The sequence below is a fragment of the Eriocheir sinensis genome, chromosome 12 (assembly GCF_024679095.1).
Source record: "Eriocheir sinensis breed Jianghai 21 chromosome 12, ASM2467909v1, whole genome shotgun sequence".
NCBI classification, from domain to species: domain Eukaryota; kingdom Metazoa; phylum Arthropoda; class Malacostraca; order Decapoda; family Varunidae; genus Eriocheir; species Eriocheir sinensis.
Window position 1 is genome coordinate 22,387,017 of NC_066520.1, and position 19,376 is coordinate 22,406,392.

At 45.0% G+C, this 19,376-nt stretch overlaps 1 long non-coding RNA gene across 6 annotated transcripts in view; it reads right to left on the bottom strand.

The window, feature by feature from the left end:
- The window catches only part of LOC126997645 (uncharacterized), a 155,018-nt gene that overhangs the window by 17,155 nt on the left and 118,487 nt on the right, over nucleotides 1-19,376 (bottom strand). For 5 of the 6 annotated variants that reach the window (XR_007752234.1, XR_007752235.1, XR_007752233.1 and 2 more), the window contains one exon: nucleotides 5,443-5,538. This is a non-coding gene — a long non-coding RNA (uncharacterized LOC126997645). Of the gene's footprint in view, nucleotides 1-5,442; nucleotides 5,539-5,880; nucleotides 5,917-19,376 lie in introns of those variants that run through there. The other variant, XR_007752238.1, reaches the window with a different exon arrangement.

The window sequence follows — 19,376 nt, forward strand, 5'->3', positions numbered from 1 at the left end:
ATTTTCCCGTACAAGATGCACAGAGCGTGGAAAACTATCACCAGGATCACAAAAGTCTCCGAAAATCCCAGTAACTTCCACTTGTCTTTTCAAACTGGCTAACTGATGTGGTGATACGGTTATGAATTCTGTTTTTTCTCTCTCCTGCATCTCACGTGTCCTCTCCGTATCACCAGGAAATACAGACGCTAAAATATAAGAAAAAAATCCTCCTCTTCAAGGTGAGAAAGAAGGTTAATTGGTACCTTCAACCCGATTGGCACCTGAGAGCGCCGTCTTCCGATCTCGCTAATTGCACAATGGAAAGCCTTTTAATCCTGTTAGTGACGCTTTCCTATCGTTTTCTTTTTCCTGAATCCGCTTGAATTTTCGATTGGGGGACACCGTGAAGACTTCTCAAGTACGTCGAGGTGTTTACAAATGGCGCAAAATACTCTGACGCTTACCTAAAGTTCAGCGTTCAGCCTCAACTGTTGTCTACGATGTTGTTTATGTAGAAGTAGTAGAAGAATGAAAAGCAGTAGAGTAGTAACAGTTTCCTTCTCTACTATCGCTATTGCTTCTGCAGTTGTTGGATTTAGCTCTTCTGCAGCTGCCAACTCGCTTCAAAAGGACGTGGCGAGGCAGCAAAGTGTGTCTCTTCAAGTGGGGTCTTCTGCGAGTGGTGGTGGCGGTGGTCGAGGCGCCTTGTGGTCTCCCCGCGTCCCTGTGTATCCCCGGTTGTGTTGCTACAGGTCTTCGTCTTCGTAGTAATGGTAATGTGTTGCTACAAGTCTCGGTGGGGGTGAGGGTGGTTGTGGTGGCTCGCGTGTTGCTACAAATCTTATCCCTGGCGGTGGTGGTGGAAACGAGGTGGTGGTAGTGTGGCAGTGTGATGATGTAGGTGTGGTGGAAGTAGTGTGTCTGGTAGTTTGGTAGTGATAGTTTGGTTGAGGAAATGTAATGGTAGTCGGAAACTCAGCTTGATACAGACATAGACAGAGACGGAGAATGAGTTAACGTTGTCGCATAAGTGAATCCGTAGCAGTGGTAGTTTGGTTGGGGAAGCGCAATGGAGGTCGCTGCGGGGAATTCTCTGCACGAATACCCAGCTTGCGTCCGCCACCACGAAATCTCCGCAAAGAAAACTGCAAGTCTCGGACACAACGCAGGCGAACGGGCGCCCGGAGTTACAATGACTGGGGAAAAAATAAGTCAATATCTCGGTGAGTTGTTGCAGGGGAGGTGGTTTTGCTTGTCGGCCTGAAACCACGTCCATGTTACTGAAAGAATGAAAGGAGGAAAAGAATTAAGAAAAGAAGAAAGGAGGCCAGAGGAGGGAATGAGTAAGGAAGTAAAGGGAAAAGAGAAGAACTACCATTGATAAAAGAAAAGAAGAAAAATCTGAAACCAAGTCCGTGTTACTGAATGAATGAAAGGAAGAAAGAATTAAGGAAAGAGGAAAGTAGGCCACAGGGAAGGATAAACAAGGAAATAGAGAGAAAAAGAGAGGAACTATCATTGGTAAAAGTGGAGATAGCGAGTCTTAAAGAAAAATATGAAAAGTCCGTGTTACTGAAAGAATGAAAGGAAGAAAAGAATAAGGAAAACGGAAAGGAGGCCAGAGGATGAAATAAGTAGAGAAGTGGAGGGGAAAAGAGGCGGACTAGCATTGGCAAAAATGGAGATAGCGAGTCCTCATGAAGAAAAATAGGATTAGAGATCATCGATAAGGAGAGAGGGAAGACGGGGAACATTTCTGGCCACTAGAGAAGAGGGAAAGATGCTAAAAACAAAGGAGAAACAAGGAACGATAATAGAGAAAGAGGGTTAGATAAGGAGATAAAAGAAGAGCGGGGAGAAGAGATGAAGGAAAGGGAAGGGAAAGGAAGGTAAGGGAGAGTGGGAAGTGAGAGAAGAAGAGAGAAGGAAGGAAAGGGAAGGGAGAGAAGGGGAAGGAAAGAAGGGGAAGGGGAGGAAGGAAAGGGGAAGGGGAGGGAGGGAGAGTAAGAGTGGAAAGTGAGAGGAGATGGGAGAGGAAGGGAAGGGGATGGGAAAAGGAAGGGTGAGAAAGGGAAGGAAAGAGGGGGAAGAGAGAGAAGGGGAGGAAGGAAAGGGGAAGGGAGAGAAGGGGAGGAAGGAAAGGGGGAGGGGAGGGAGGGAAAATAAGAGTAGAAAGTGAGAGGAGATGCGAGAGGGAGGGAAAGGAAGGAAGGGGACAGAAGAGGTGAAACAGCAAATCCGACCTAGGAAAACACGAACCAAAATCCAAGTGTCTCTTCTCCCTCAGGTATTGGAAGGTTCAACGGAACATTATAACACGCAGGGCAGGGGAATGTAGTAATTTGGAGGTTCAAGCAGCCCAGTGATCGCGGGTGGAGATTGTAGCAGTGGTGGTGGTGGTGGTGTGAGAGGCGCTGTGGAGGTGGTTATGAGCTCGTGGTAATGGTTTTGGTGGTACAGGCTTGGTAGTGGAGGTAGTAGTGGTGGTGTTGGTGGTAGTGGTGATGATGTTTTCTCTTCTTTTCTATGGGTAGGGTCTTTTACCTCATGAGAATTGAAGAAATGGTGATTGCTATGATTGTAGATAGAGAGAGAGCAATTATAAGTCATAAAAGCTCTCAGATAATTGTAATACGACATGAAATGATAGAACTGTACAAAATAAATGATGCAAAATGGGAAGACGGGAACTAGACATGAAGTAAATGAATAAGACTGAATGTATGAAAACTGTACTGGAGTGGAAGCGAATAAAAAAAAATGATGGAAAAAGGAAATCAGGTTAAACTACAGAGTGTTATTGATATAGTAACATGCTGAAAGACAAGAGGGATAGGTATATAGAGACAGATAGAGAGATAATCAAAACACAAGATGGATAGTTGGATAGAGAAATATAGACAGAGGGAGAGAGAGAGAGAGAAAGAATTACATAACACCCAGCCCCTTTGAGAAACAGGTCTATTAAGCAAGGCAAAAGAACAAGAGAAAGAAAGATGGATATAGATATAGAGATAGACACAGGTAATTACATACTAACAAGAAAGTGAGTTAGAAGGAACAAATAGTGACAAAAATACGATTGAGAAACAGGTCCTATTACACTACGAAGAAGAATAAAGAGAAATAAATGAAATAAACAGGGAAACAAAGACTAGAGGATGAAAAAACGTTAGGAAGTGGTAAGAAACGAGTCTAGACCTAATAATAACGTAGAAATTAACGACAATCAAATATCAACCACCACCATCACCACCACCACGACCCATAACCACATACTAAGAAACCTGACCCGTGGGTGACCGAGGCAGCGCTGAAGACACCCGGGAAGCTAAAATTACACTCGAAGGAACAAGAAAACTATCGCATACACTGGGATCATAATAACTTCATTCACACACTTTTTTCCGCCTCCCTCGTGATTGGCTGCTTGAATATTCAGTGATTTCCGATTGGTTGGAGGGAGAAGAGGGGGAGGAGGAGGTGGAAGGCATGGGGGGGGGAAGTCTTGTCTCCGTGCGGGCCAGGCAGTCAGTCGGCCAGCCATGCATACGGCCACTCTCTTTGTTAGTTACCACCCCGCCGCCGGTCAGTGCTAGAATGGATACATCGAGGGTTGGTTCACGGCGGCACGGGGAGCAGTGTTACCAAGTCCTTGTCGCTGAGGTTAACCCGCGGACTTTCACGGCAAATAAAAAAGAGCAGCCTCAAAAAATATGAAGAACCGTACGATTCTTATAAGTTACCATAGCATATACTTGTTACCATAGCATATACTTAAGTTACCATAGCATATACTCTACGTAACCATGCTTGTTAGATAAAACCCGCAAGAAACGACGTAAAAAGACCAATATCTCCCGCGGAAACTCCTTAGAAATAGCCCACTTCGGTGTATGGGGGAAAAGGAGCTCTTGGTAATGCTGGCGTGGTGGGAGGGAGGGAGGGAGAGTCTTTGGGCGATGAGTGACGGGGGAAAGTTTTTTAATAAGCCGCCTCGTGATGCCTCCTCATCAGATGCTATTGTTGATTGTTTTGATTTGGCGTGTTCCTTCCTCCAAGTTTTCCTCAAGTATACGAACGTTTGCTTTTCACCTTCTCTCTCTCCTTTTTTTTCAGTATACAGGTATGCACCGCGCTGCTTTTTAACATTTGATTTTACTTCCATTATTGAGTTTTATTTAGCGTGTGTGACCTCTTCTATTGTTTCTTTAAGTATATGACCCTTGAGAATGATCAGCTTGGTTAACTGGACACCCATATCTCACCGAAAGAACGGAGTGAGGAAAGAGGAGGAAAGAGAGAAGAAGGGTAATAAAAGAAGGAAGAAGGGTGTAAAGGAGAAGGGAAAAGTGACTGAAGTAGAGAGGAATTACTAAAGGAAGGGAAAGAAGAAAGGAGGGAAGGATAAGAGAAAATAAAAGGGTATGGAGAAGGGAGAAACAACTGATTATAGGGAGAAATAACAGATGAAAAGGAAGGGAAGGAAGGAAGGAAGGATGAGAGGAAGAAAAAAAGGGTATGAGAGAAGAGAGAAACGACTGATGATGTAAGAAATGAATGAAGGGAGGGAGGGAGAGAAGGAAGGAAGGAAGGAAGGAAGGAAGGAAGGAAGGATGGAAGAGAGAAAGGAAAAAGGGAGTGAAAGAAGAGATAGAAACAACTGATGCAGGGAGGAATAAATAAAGGAAGGGAGGAAAGAGGGAAGCTGAAAACTGGATATGATGGAGATGAAACTAAGGAGACTGTATTAAAAGGTGCGAGATAGATAGATAGATAGATAGATAGAGCGAGAGGGAGAGCGAGAGTGTTAACTTTGTCGCCCAAGTGAATCTGTCCACAGCGTCTCTTCACCGGGCAAAGAAAGACAACCAGAGACTTTCTTACACCTCCTCTCGGTGCTAAGTCTGCTCTCAGGGAAGACACACGCCGCACATTTTTTTCTTTCTTTATTCCTCGGTATCGCTGTGAAGGTTTAAGAATTTTTCACACGCGCGCACCCACCACACACGCCCACACCCACACCCACACACTCACCCACACTCACCCATACCTATACTTTCCCCACCTCCCACACACATACATATACACCCCCGGTAGTTTTTTCGTGGATTTAAGTAATATTCTAAAAAGCAAATCACTAAGCTGTGTTGTAACTTGACCTGAGTATTAATAACGCAAATAAATAAGTGATGAGGTGGATTAATATTTTCATTTCGACAGTCACTAAATATCTTAAGCGAACGTGGATGTCACAGTTATTATTACTATTTTCTGTTATCGTTATTGTTATTGTTACTAGCTAAATATGCAGAGTTATCACCATTCTCGAAAGCCTGGTAACAGTGCGCGATGGAAACCTTTTTATAGTACAAGTATATTCGAGGTCCTCGTTGGCAATTCCATGAAACAGACAAACAACGTAGAGAGAAAATATCAAACGAACAATCACTCACTCACCTGGAACTACTAACGAGAGGTGACCAGGCGAGGGGCCGGGAACAACAGGTGTGAGCCGGGCAGCAGTTGCAGTCGAGAGATTTACTTTCACGCGCTCTGAAACAAATAGGGAACGGTAATTCACGCTGTTCAACTCACCGCATGTACTAATTGACTTGTTCGACTGTTAGGCTTGTAAGAGTGATAATGCTAACGAAGACATAACGAAGACAACGAGGAAAACAATACAAGTTTTTTTTACAGCAAAGGAGACAGATCAAGGACTAAAATAAAGAAAACAATGAAAAAAAAAGAGCCCGCTACTTACTGCCCCTAAAAAGATTGGAGAGGAGTGGCCGAAAGAGAAGTCAAATTTAGAGAGAATTGTTTTTTTATAGTATACCACACGAGGAACGCAGGCATGTCAGTACCACCACCAACACAAGAATTGACACTCACCCTTCTCCCTCCACGTCCGTCCCACAACTGCCAAAGCCCAGCGCCTTCATCTCGATCCACAAGTATCTCGACTCTCTTCCCGGACCCCGAGTCACTTCGCTCCGGCACCGTTCGCCAGCCAGATCGACTTCAGGTTCCTTTCTTTGTAGTTCTCTCTTTTACCTGATTTTAATTTTCATGAGCGCTTTGTCACAGTGTTTTCCTTCTTTTTATTGATTTTCCTTTCCCTCCCCACGGCGCTGAAGGTCAAGGTGGTTTTGTTTCAAGAGTTTTAGGAAAGCAATTGCGAAAGACGAACTGTCGTGTAGCATTGAAGATTTTTGCTTGGCTCAAACCCTCACCCTCTGTCCCTTCCTCCCTTCCTCCCTACTCTCTTCCTCCTCCTGCTCCTCCTTAATACCTGCTGTTAGAGTTAAATAGTTTTATGAGTAATATCGCCATTAGGTTAGTTGATGTTCGCAAGTGTCTTTCTTTAGTCAGCACGAAAGAGAGAGAGGGGAGTTCGTAGTGGGACCCCAAACGAGGCCATCTAGATTACAGAGGGGGGTGTGTGTGTGTGTGTGTGTGTGTGTGTGTGTGTGTGTGTGTGTTCCATGATGTTTTGTTTTCCTCTCAGTAATGGTTTCGAAATGGTCGCCCTTTATGTGTATACCTATCCTGCTTAGTAACACAAAAGTTGACAACGATTTTACCGAAGGGGAGGAAGAGAAGCAGGGGAGGAGGGAGGACAAGAAGACAAGGAGGAAGAGGAGGGCGAGGGCAGTATTGGCTCCACCCACAATCGTCTGGTGTGACATGAAATACAATATGCGAGACACTTAAAACCTTCCCACGCGGAAGGAACTGTTGCCCCCCGCCGAGAACACGACCCGATACTCGCTGACGGACATCTTCCACGACTGCCCTCTAGCAAAACAAGCCTTAATATCCCGCATTTGGGTGATTCATGTGCAATTGCCGACACAGCAGACATCGCAATGCTCATTCTTATTATATGATAGGAAAAAATTCGTGTTGCTGAGCCGAAACCCTTCCACGTGGAGAACAGAAAGAGGATTTAACTCTGTAGCACGACCTGTAACATTCACAACATAATTTACTCCCTCACGCTGACAGCGATGCCCACGCTCATTACTGGACCGATACAGATCCTCATAATAACATGTTTTGCAGTCGTCGGGGAACCCTGAGAAACATCACTGCACCGGACAAAGGGAAAACTACAAGATTATTCCGCGGTTATGTCAGCAAAGAGTTCTTACGCGGCGTGTTCTCGGACGCCGCTCAAGGCTTGACCTTCAGGCATAATACATTGTCGCACACTACTAATCCCCTTGCATGAATTGATAACATTTTCACATGCACTACGACATGAACCAATGATCTTCGCGCAGACATGCACTAAAATTACGTGAACCCTTGCATTAGAGAGATAAGGAGCTTCTTGAAGGAGGGCGGACAGCGACTCCAGCCACCTGCCCGCCCCCTCATGCTTGAACAGTCTCACGCGGCGCTGGTAGTCAGGGCAAAGCCATTCCTTTCGCTCCCCTCGTGCCTGGCCCACCGTCAGGAGCGAAGGACACAACCCGCCTTCCGCTGCTCCGTATTTTTTCTGACTAATAATGAAAGTCCTTGAGCAAATGGTGGCTCGGCTTCCTCTTCAAGCAGGGACAACTTCTGCCTTTATTTTTTGAAGACAATCTATTAAACTTTTCTTTATAATAAGCTCTCCAAGTCTTATTGCCTCTTCAAATTTCTTTTCACCTATAACTTGATCATTTCCCTGTTTTATTACATTTCAGGCGACCTTTCAACTCTTTTCTAAACTTTAATTTCAACTTGGTATTAGTACTATCTCAAGCTCTTCTCGTCCGCCTGATAACCTATCGGTCCAATATAGTAACTCATCGCCACCAAATTAATAATCCATCTCCGTTAAATAAGTAACTTCGCTCCGCCGGCTTTTGCTTTATAATAACGAAGATTACGATCATACGGAAGGGGAGGGAGAGAAGAGGAGGAAGAGGGAATGAGACTATTAACTGGAGCAGGTGGAGGAAGGAAGGGAGGAGGAGGGGAGAAGGAGGAGGACAGAGGAAAAAGGGGAGGGCAGTATTGGCTCCACCCACAATCGTCTGGTGTTAAGAAATACAAAATATTAAATGTGAGACCCGCCTGATAAGTCTTCCCACGCGGCAGGAACTGTTGCCCCCCGCCGAGAACACGACCTGAGCCTCGCTGACGGATTGCTTCCTCGGCTGCAGTGTGGTAAAACAAGCCTTGATATCTCGCATTCGGGGGATTCATGTGCGGATACCGACAGAGCAGACGCATAAATATTCATTCTTTTTGTTGCATATGTAAAGAGTCTTGTCGTTGAGGCGAAACCTTTCCACAGGGAGAATAAAGCGATAGGGTTCAACGTTGTAGCATGACTGATAATAATTACATCAACATAGCTTATTCCCTAACCATGACACCGACGCCAACGCTCGTTACTGAACCGATACGAGTACAGGTGTGTCTACAATTCACGGTCACCTGTACACACCAATGACAGGACCGAGAGGTTACGTTTTGCAAGGCCACGCCACTTCTACATCCATGAACTTCCATTTCTTTTTGTGATTCCGCAGTCTGACAGAATTAGAAGGTTCAGACATGCCTTCGTCTTCATTCCACCAATGTTATACTTGCTTAGGTGACTGCGATGTGTTTCGTGTCCTCCATGTTACAAACCAATACATTTTCAGCGCCCATATTTTAGAAAGAGTGTAATCTTAAGGTAGCTTTTCGATAATTACAGAACCACGTCATGGAAGTCACGTTGGTGTTGAGAATTCCACGTAGAGCTGTTCTTTGGTGATAATAACAGATTTTACAGACGTCGGGGAATCCTGAGACCCATCACTCCAGCGAACACAAAGAAAACTACAAGATTCTTCCTCTGTTGTACCGGCAAAGAGTTCCTACGCCGGCGTGGCGTCGGACGCCGCCAAAAACTTGACCTTCAGACGAAACACTTTGCCGCTCACAACTAATCCACCTGCATGAACTGATTACACTTTCACACGCATTGCGACATGAACTGATCTTTGCGCAGACACGCACCAAAATTACCTAACCCTTGCATTAGAGAGATAAGGAGCTTCTGGGAGGCAGAGCGTACAGCGGCGCCGGCCACACACTCCCTCACAACTGGAGTCTCACGCCGCGCTGCTAAACTTACGAAAATAGGTAGATAGACAAATGAAGAAATTAACTAATACATAAATAAATGAAAATGACTGCCACGCCTCTATAAGGTCTCGCGGAGGTTAAATACTTAATAGACTGTAGTGCTTTATATAATCTTAACTTCTTCTTTTGTCCTCAACCATCCCTTCATGAACCAGCGGCTGTTGAGAGGGGCAGCCCACTGATTAGACCACATAAGTTTCCCTTCACGTATTTAGGCAGAAAAAAAGTGTTTCGTCCTTGGATATGATGAAATGAGGTAAGTAATGTAGCTCTTCTGTTCATTATCGTATAAGGTTATAAGGTATTAAGATTACAATGTAGTTTCCAGAGTACGTATTTTGTAGATTATCGCCCCTCGCCCCGCTAGCTACGAACAGAGGGGAGCGTCGCCTTCACCAAACAGTATTACCCAAGGCGGCGAGGGTGGTGATGAGAGGTGTCGTCCGCCCTTCAGTTAATGCCTAATAAGTATCGTTCATGTCACTGCGTCTCCCTGGCCGGCGGGTGTCGATCGTGCGTCAAACATACCGCGGCGACTCGATTTGACTTGCGGTCGAGACTGTTATCGGAAAATTATGACGATGGGATGTTAAGATAAAGCAGCAACACCACCATCACCATCACCATCACCACCACCACCAACAACAACAACAACAACAACTATAGCAAAAATAACAATACCACATGTTTCCTGGAACAGACAAAAATCCAAATACAAAACGATAAAGAGGAAAAGCGTGTCTGTATAAAACCCTAAAACAAAAGAGAAAGGTAGGGAAAATAAAGAGATACAAAAGGGAGGGATTACAGAAAGAATGCAGGAAGGAGAGAAGAAAGGAAAAGACATAAGGAGATGGCAGGAAGGAGGGAAGGAAGGAAAGGATGGACTTCTGCACGGGAAAGGAAGGAGAGAGTGAGGAAAGAGGAAAATTGGGATATACGAGTAAGTAAAAGGTAGGAAGGAAGGGAGGAAGGAAGGGTAAGGGATGGGCTGTTACACGGAGAGGGAGCGAGGGGGAGGACAAAGGGAAACAGGGATATAGGTAAACGGTGGGAAGGAGGGACGAAAGAGCAGGGTATAAGCTGGTACATTAAGGGGGAGAGGGAGGGAGATAGAGAAGGGAAACAGGGATATAAACAGAAGACATGAAGGCAGGAAGGAAGGAAGGGGATGACATAGGCTTACAATGAGAGGGAGAGGGAGAACAGAAGGCGAACAGGGATGCAGAAAACAGTCGCACCTCGAATGCAAATAGACCCAACGCTCAACCTGTTTCTCCCAAATGAATTCAATACAGGTGACAGCCGATTAGAGAGAGTCATTCGTCAGCCAGCCAGACAGACAGACAGCGCCCAACACACACACACCTGCAAGACATCAACAGCCAACCAGTCAGCCTTGCAGCCATATTGTCAGCCATGCATCAGTAGCCAGACAGAACTAAGAGGATAAATTCGTTTTGTGATAGGAAGGAAGGAAATAAAGTGCCAAAAATCCATCTTTACCCCAACGTTTTGAATTTTGGTGTAAGAAAAAAAATATTCCTTTTAACAATTCCCCATTTTCTGCGTATCTATGCTTCTTTTTTAATACCTGATTATTCTTTTTTTTCTTTTCTTCATTCCCCTCAAAACGGTATGACATTCTATACAATTTTTTTTGCCTGTATATAATTTTTTTTTCTTTGCGGCTTCTGTCATTGAAAGCTCCGTGTGTGTGCATTTTATTATCTCTCTCGTTTCCTTTTGATAGCGAGGAAAAAAAAAACTTAATATATTTTCTCATTTTACATTTTCTTTTTCCGTAAATGGTTGTGAATGGACGTGAAATAAAGAGGGAAAGTGTGCTGAGGTGTTGCAAGTGTCAGGCTTAAGGAGATAGACAGATAGATAGGTAGACAGACTGATAGATAGATTATAAGGGAGGAAAGGGGAGAACAGAGCTAGAGAGAAAATGCTGTTCCAATTGTCAGGTTAGGAGATAGATACACTGATACACAGATAGATAAACAAACGGATAAATAGATAGATAGAAAGAAAGAGAGGAAGAGGGAGCAATGTAGAGCCAAAACAGAGAAAGGCTAAGTTAGAAGGATCATTTAATTAAGCTGCGCGTGGTCTCAGTGTTCATCTCCGTCTCATTACCCCTTGAGTCTAGAGAGGAAGCGCATTATAATAAGAAGAGGAGAAAACAAAACAAAACAACAAAAACAAAAGCGAATCGGCATAATGGCAGCGTTGAGTAAAGTCCGATCCAAACACGAATAACAAGTCTCCGTGTAGGGTGAAGAACACGTTATTGTACATATAATAAAAATAATAATAAGTAAATGAGTTAGCATCTTCGAGTAGCTCAACAAAAACAAACAAAAGCGAATCGGCATAAAGACAGCGTTCAGTACAAAGGGAATCCAAGCCCGAGCAGCCTCCGTATAAGAGAACGCGCTAATATACATCTACTAATATAATAAAAAGACAATGTAGAGCTAAAAAGATAAAGGTTAAGTAAGAAGGATCATTTAAGCGGCGCGTGGTCTCAGTGCCCATCTCCGTCTCATTAGCCATTGAGTCTGGAGAGGATGCGCATTTTAATATGAATAGAGAAACAAAACAGAGTAAAAACAAAAGCGAATCGGCATAAGGACACCGTTCAGTACAAAGGGAATCGAAACCCCCACAGCCTCCGTATATATCAGGTGAAGAGAACGCGCTAATATACATCTACTAATACGGTAAAGAAAATAATAAGCAAGCATCTTCGCCTACCCCCTATCTCTCCCCTAAGCGCCCTGACCCGCCTCACAGCTTTAATCCCGCGCCAGACTCTCTTTAACAGGCGGCAAAAAAATGTAGACAGGTGCATTTCCTTTTTTTCCTTTTCTTTTTCTTTTTTTTTGTTCCCAGATGATAACGCTCTTCACACCATCACAGGTAAAAAGGAATGGGTCTCTCTCTCTCTCTCTCTCTCTCTCTCTCTCTCTCTCTCTCTCTCTCTCTCTCTCTCTCTCTCTCTCACAGATGTGCAAGGACGTATGCGCAGTCTGCATGTATGTGTGTGTGTGTGTGTGCGTGTGTGTGTAAACACGTTTGCGCAAGTGTGTGTGTGTGCGTGTGTGTTTATATAAAGCGCCAACGTGGTGCGACTCACTCAGTGCACTTCAGGTCGTGGGTGGGGTATAGCTCGGCCGCTCCCGGGACAGTAAACAACGTGGTCGTGATCGTGCTTACCTCCTCGACAGAAAATGGTAACCCTCGTAATTAGGGAAACTATACCATTCTAAAACAATTGAAATATGTTACTTGAGTCAGATAAAGCAATACACAGTGGCAAAACTTGAAAAACTCGGTTAGTTAGTTCGATTACGAGTGTGAAAGTGTATATTAGAAGTTTAGGTTAAGAGAACTCAAGTGATCGTTTCCTTTGGTGTCTGATTCATTAAAGCTCCTACTTGGTAACAATGACAACGAGTGACGTGGCTTTGACGCTGAATTTCGGGTGCTGGATATGGAAAAACTCCTAGCGTAGTGGTAGAGTCGATGCATCAATGTGAACAGAAACGCGACGATCTGAGTTAATGCGTAAGGAAGACACGAGTAAGTAAATCAGCGTTACTCACAACCTTAGCTTCGCCGACAATCCTCATCACACCTCAAGACTCAGCAGAGGAGGTTAATGTTTTCTGCCCATCCAACGCGTCAAGGTGAAACTAATAGCACACGTGATACTGAGAGGCTGAATACGCGTTGATTGCATACCTGTGCTCGCAACTCACCTTTACTGTGTTTAATGCTTTTGGACAAAGGAAACGAAAGGAAAGGAAGAGTGTTATGTAGCTAGGCGTTAAGGGAAGAGAGAGAGAGAGAGAGAGAGAGAGAGAGAGAGAGAGAGAGAGAGAGAGAGAGAGAGAGAGAGAGAGAGAGAGAGAGAGAGAGAGAGAGAGAGAGAGAGAGAATTCCAATAACGAACGAAAAAAAATCACACACACACACACACACACACACACGCACACACACAGACACACATTCCCGAATTATCATTATTGGGTACATTTTTATTTATCTTTTATTCAGGAAATACAAAAGGATAGCTACGAATTATTTACACGCCAAACAACACAAATATAAATCGTTTGGCACCGCTAGCACCGCCGCGGGAGTGCCAATATGAGGGTTCCAAATAATTTATGCACACACACACACACACACACACACACACACACACACACATATCGGAAAGTCAAATGTATCCGTAAACCAGATAAATATTTTGTTTCGCGATGTTGCAATATATAAAAATACTTACAGTGCGGCCATTTCCATATGACGCGTCTATTGTAACTCTCTTCCCTCTAAACTTTCGCGTACACGTCCTCTGAACAACGTATATTTAACACTGAACCAACTGCCTGTACGATGATTCACTAACCTTGAGAAAGACGTAAGCTGACAAACCTTCTATTCACCACACCCCGACTCTTCGCTCCACTCTCCTTTTCTGCAAAACCTACACTACCTTTCTTTCAATGAATCACTAACGTAGAGAGAAAGACATAAGCTAACAGACCTTCTATTCACCACACCCCGACTCTTCGCTCCACTCTCCTCTTCTGCAAAACCTACATGTATATATAACAATAAAGTAACCACCTTTCTACACTAAATCACAAACCGTAGAGAGAGGACGTATGGTAACCTCTCATACTTTCTATTCATCACACCCTGACTTATCCACTCTCCTCTTCAGCTAAACCCTTCACGTACATATATCTCACCTCGCCAGTGTATTTCTTTCATACAAACAACTACGTCAAAACCCTGAAACACAAGCCTAAAAAGAGCTGTGAACTTTCAATCGTATTCTTTCACTGTTTCCTAGATGCATCCATCACCCAACTGCTTCCCGCACGGCTATCTACACACACTGACACACCAACCTACAAAGACATACGGTAACACACTCGCTTTTCACGACACGCCGTTTAGCAATAGGCCTTTCAACTGTTCCCCGACGCCTCCATCACTACGGTACCTCTCACACTACGACGAGTATCAACACACGCACACTGACACATCAACCTACAAAGACATACGGTAACACACTCGCTTTTCACGACACGCCGTTTAGCAATAGGCCATTCGTATTAATCCATTCATCCCGCCATAAGCTCAGTGAATATTCATCGCTCGCAGTCATTAATATTCTCTTCGCTCGTCGCTCTTTCCTTGTCCTCGCTAAATACAGTGTCAGGAAGGCTCGTCCGGCACCGCGCGCTCTCCCTCTCTCTCTTGACATAGACAGACGCGAAATATTGTGCTGCTGACGTGGTGTTTGTTATAATTCACGCGGTGGTGGTGGCGGTGGTAGTGGTTGTGGTAGTTGTTATTGCTGCTGTTGATGTAGTAATAGAGGTAGTAATATTGACAGTAGTAGTAGTAGGAGTAGTAGGAGTTTTAGTTGTTGCTTGCAATGGAAAATAGAAGAGACGAAAGTATTCAAAACAAATGAACGTCGAAGAAGAAATAAACTCTAACAAACACATGCAAAGAAAACTAAATACTAAACAGACCAACGCAACCTCAGCAAGTATCCATAAAAAAACAACAACAAAGGGAGGGATAGAGAGAGAGAGAGAGAGAGAGAGGGTAAAACTTGACAATATGCAAGAAAAAATACACAACTGACGACTACCCTCGGCCGATACCAATACAAAAAGGGACTGACAACTTCGTACAAATTCGTAGTGTAAGAATAGTTTCGAAGCTAAAAATGAGATCCAGTTCACTTCGATCATAGTCTCCAAAACCTTTATACACTTCAGACTCTCTTCTATCATCTATCTTTCCTTCAGACTCTCCTTTCCCTTCATTCTGTTCTGTTCCTCCTCTTTCGTTCTGTTCTCTCTCTTCTCCTTTCGTTCTATTGCTCCTCATTTTCCTTCGTTCTGTCGCTCCTCTTCTTCCCTTCCTTCTGTTGCTCTTCTTTCCTTCAGTTGCTTCTTCAGGGGTTGAATGACGGAGGACGCTGCATAAGTTGTCTCCTCTTCCTCCCTTCGTTCCGTTCCTCTTCTTTCGTTTGCTGTCTCTCTTCTCCTTTCGTTCTTTTGCTCCTCATTTCCCTTCGTTCTATCGCTCCTCTTCTTCCCTTCTTTCTGTTGCTCTTCGTTCCTTCAGTTGCTTCTTGTGGGTGTTAACGGACGGAGGACGCGGCAGAAGTTACATCTCCGCATCTGATTCCGTCTTCTTTGGTGAGCTTGAGGTCTTGGCGGCGGCGGTGGAGGCAAATCACGCGGAGAATGGTCAATAGAATTCTCCCGTAAACGTTGCAATACTCACCTCTTTCCCCGTAAATGCAGGTGTTCAAAAGCTTTCCGATTTCCATAGCCTTTGCCTCATTTACCTGCTCCTCCTCCTCCTCCTTCTCGTGTCCCCTTGTATTTCTTTTCTTGGCGAGGGAATCACACTCGGTCTAAGAGGTATGTATAGAATTCTCTGGTAAATGATGCATCTTTCACTGTCAAGGAAGGTCTTCAGGTATTTCTCTCTCCACACCCTTTGCCTCCTCCTCCTCCTCCTCCTTTTCCTCGTCCTCGTCTTCTTTCTCCTCCTTTTCGTGTTCTTTCTCCTCTCTCGTAGCAAGACACCAGCTGCCTCCTCGTTTTCGTCTTTTTTTTTTTCTTTCGTGTTGCTCTTGTTTTCCCATAGCAAGAGCCAGCTGCCTCCTCCTCCTCCTTCTCATCTTTTTTTCCTTCTTCTTTTCGTGCTTTCTTCTCCTTCTCCTGTTGCAAGAATTATATCCCTTCTCCTTTCTCATCTTTCTCCTTCTTGTGTTCCTTTGGCCTCCTTCTTCCTTCTTCTTTCTCTTTCTTTTCGAGTGTATTTTTTCTCCATTATTAGCAAAAAGAAAAAAACCCAGTTGCTTCATCCTCTTTCTCTTCTGTCTTCTCGTTCTCCTTTTCTCAGTTGTCTTCCTTTTCTAATTTTCTTTCTCCTTCACATCGTTCTCCTCGTCTTCTCTCGTTGCAAAGAATCATCTACCTCTTTCTCCTCCTCCTCATCCTTCTTGTCCTTCTCGTTCTCTTTTTTTCAGATGTCTCCCTTTTCTCATCTTTCTCCTTCATCTCCATCTTTTCCCTCGTAGCAAAAAAATATAGCAGGGCGCCGCTAAAGCCAAACAACACAACACATTCTCGTCACAAAGCTACACACGCATTCAATTTTTCGTTGCACAGCGAGGCCACACGCGGCAGCTGCGGCGCGGCGGGTGATGATAATATATTGACGGCCCGGGACACAACAGCAACAACGCAGGACTCCGACAACCTCTCGTGACGATACGTTTGCACGACCTCCCAGCGGAACGGAACGCCAGCACTCCGCGGGCGAGCAGCCGGGTGGCCCTTCTGCGGGGGCGAGGTGGACCCGCGTGGTCATCCTCGCTTTGGGCCCCCCCTCCGCAGTCAAGTCGACTATATAGTCGGCTGCTCGCACGTGTACCGCTACGGGCTGCTTCTGGGCGCCTGCCCGGAGGGCCCTCGCCTCCGTCGCTGCTCGCCGGCTGTTACCCGTGGCTGTGGCGGCGGCGGAGGCGTCCCTACACCCGCCGGGACTTAAATTGCCCGCCCCCCCCCCTTACAAGGCCGCCTTTGCGCAAAGGCCTTGTCCCCTTATTTAGGGGGTAAATCTTTCAAGCAGCAAGCGGAACGGAACGCCAGCACTCCGCGAGCGAGCAGCTGGGGGGTCCTTCTGCGGCGGCGTGGTTGACCCGCCTGGTCATCCTCGCTTTGGGCCCCCCCGCTGCAGTCAAGTCGACCGGTCGGCTGCTCGCCCGTGAACCGCTACGGTTTGCTGCTGGGCGCCTGCCCGGAGGGCCCGTGCCTCCGTCGCTGCTCGCCGGCTGTTACCCGTGGCTGTGGCGGCGGCGGAGGCGTCCCTACACCCGCCGGGACTTGCATTGCCGGCCCCCCCTTACAGGGCCGCCTTTGAGCAAAGGCCCTGTCCCCCTATTAAGGGGGAAAATCTTTAAGAAGAAGAAGAAGAAGCGGAACCTCTCTCTCTCTCTCTCTCTCTCTCTTTTGACTTCGGCTTCTGTGGTTCTCACACTCACTCACGCTTAGTCTTTTTCCCTGTACGTGATGTAATGGTAAAGAATATAGAGTTTCTCGGTTATTATTATTTTCTCTCCAGGCGTAATTCTGTCCATCGGCGGGTGAAAAGTATGAGTTAACGTGTTTGGAAAGGGAAAAACTGGACAGTGGCGGAGATAGATTCTGTATGCTGTTTGTTATAGCGTGTGTTGTGTTGTCGCCCACTGAAAATACAAGGTCGAGAGAGAGAGAGAGAGAGAGAGAGAGAGAGAGAGAGAGAGAGAGAGAGAGAGAGAGAGAGAGAGAGAGAGAGAGAGAGAGAGCGGCTAAACATTTTTAATAACTTCTCTTAAGCAAACAAATAGAAAATGCTTTTGAAATATAGCATGCCCCGTTAAGAACAATGGAGAGCGTAATTAAATTTAAGACCGGTCATATATTCTGCGAGACACGGCATTAACCGATCACGGAATTGGCTCGAAAAGGTCGGGAAAAGCTTCCAAAACGTACGGGTTGCAAGGGACAGATGATTCGTTCCCTTTGCCTTCTCACCAATAGAGAAGTTCATAGGTTCAGCTGGGTTAAGTTAGGTTAGGTTAGATTAGGTTAAGTTTTCGAAGAGGTCGGGCAAAGCTTCCTAAATATACGGGTTGCAAAGGACAGATGATTCGGTCGCTTTGCCTCCTCACCAATAAATAAGTTCATAGGTTCAGCTGGGTTAAGTTAGGTTAGGTTAGATTAGGTTAAGTTTTCGAAGAGGTCGGGCAAAGCTTCCTAAATATACGGGTTGCAAAGGACAGGTGATTCGGTCGCTTTGCCTCCTCACCAATAAATAAGTTCATAGCAGCTGGGTTAAGTTAGGTTAGGTTAGATTAAGTTAAGTTGTCGAAGAGGTCGGGCAAAGCTTCCTAAACGTACGGGTTGCAAGTGACAGATGATTCGTTCACTTTGCTTCCTCACCAATAGATAACTTCATAGGTTCAGCTGGGTTAAGTTAGGTTAGGTTAGATTGGGTTAAGTTTTCCCTCTTGGAGCTCTCAAATGTCTCTTTCCCTTCCTATAACTGTCGTGTCTTTCCCCTTCCCTAAGACTGTCAACTGTATTTCCCTTTATCGAACTGTCAACTGTATTTCCCTTAATCGAACTATTTCCCCAACCGGTCGAATATTTTTTTAACTTACTAGAACTGTCAACTGTCTATCTATTTCCCATAAACTGTCAACTGTCTTTTCGCTTCTAGAACTGTCAAATGTTTTCCCCTTTCTAAATTTATCTACTGTCTTTTTCCCCTCCTGGACCAGTCAACTTTTTTTTCCAACTGTATTTTCATCTTCACAGACCTGTCAGTTATGTTCCCCTTTTAGAACTGTCAACTGTCATTCCCTTCTCAAAACTGTCCTTTATATCCCCTTCCAACGCTGTCAACTGTTTTTCCTCTTTACAAAGCTGTCAGTTGTCTCTTTCCACTCCTCAAAATGTCAATACTAACCAAGAGAGAACCGATAGAGGGCTGAAACACACCTCAACTCTACCTAGCGAACAAAAAAAAATACTACAGCGAGAGAGGGAGAAAGGGAGGGAGAGGGCACGAGCTAGTCAGGACGAGAAGGAGGGAGGAGGGAAAGGACAGGACGACGGCGCGAGGTAGTCAGGACCAGAGAGAGGGAGAAAGGAGGGAAGGGAAGGGAAGGGAAGGGAGGGAACTGCGGCGTAACTGCGGTGAGAATAATAAAACACACACGCAGGAAAAAAAAAAATCATGAACAAAAGTCTCTCACGTAGAACTCTTGTGTGTGAAAAAACGAACGAGGGAAAAAATAATGGTGAATGTCGATGGGAGCTCAGACACACACACACACACACACACACACACACACACACACACACACACACACACACACACACACACATACACAAACAAACATCCTATCGTTCGTGTGTTTGTGATATGCTCTCTGTTGTAAAGACACTAACAATTGACTTCACGTTTGCAATATAGAGATAAATATACATCTTTGGGTTCTATCTCACATATCTATACAACATCTATCTCTTTCATCCTCTCATTCCTCCTCCTCCTCCTCCTGTTCTTGTTCCTCCTCCTCCTCATCTTTTATCATCCCTCATTCATCTCTCACAAACATTAATACGTCTAAGATATCTATGCAAAAC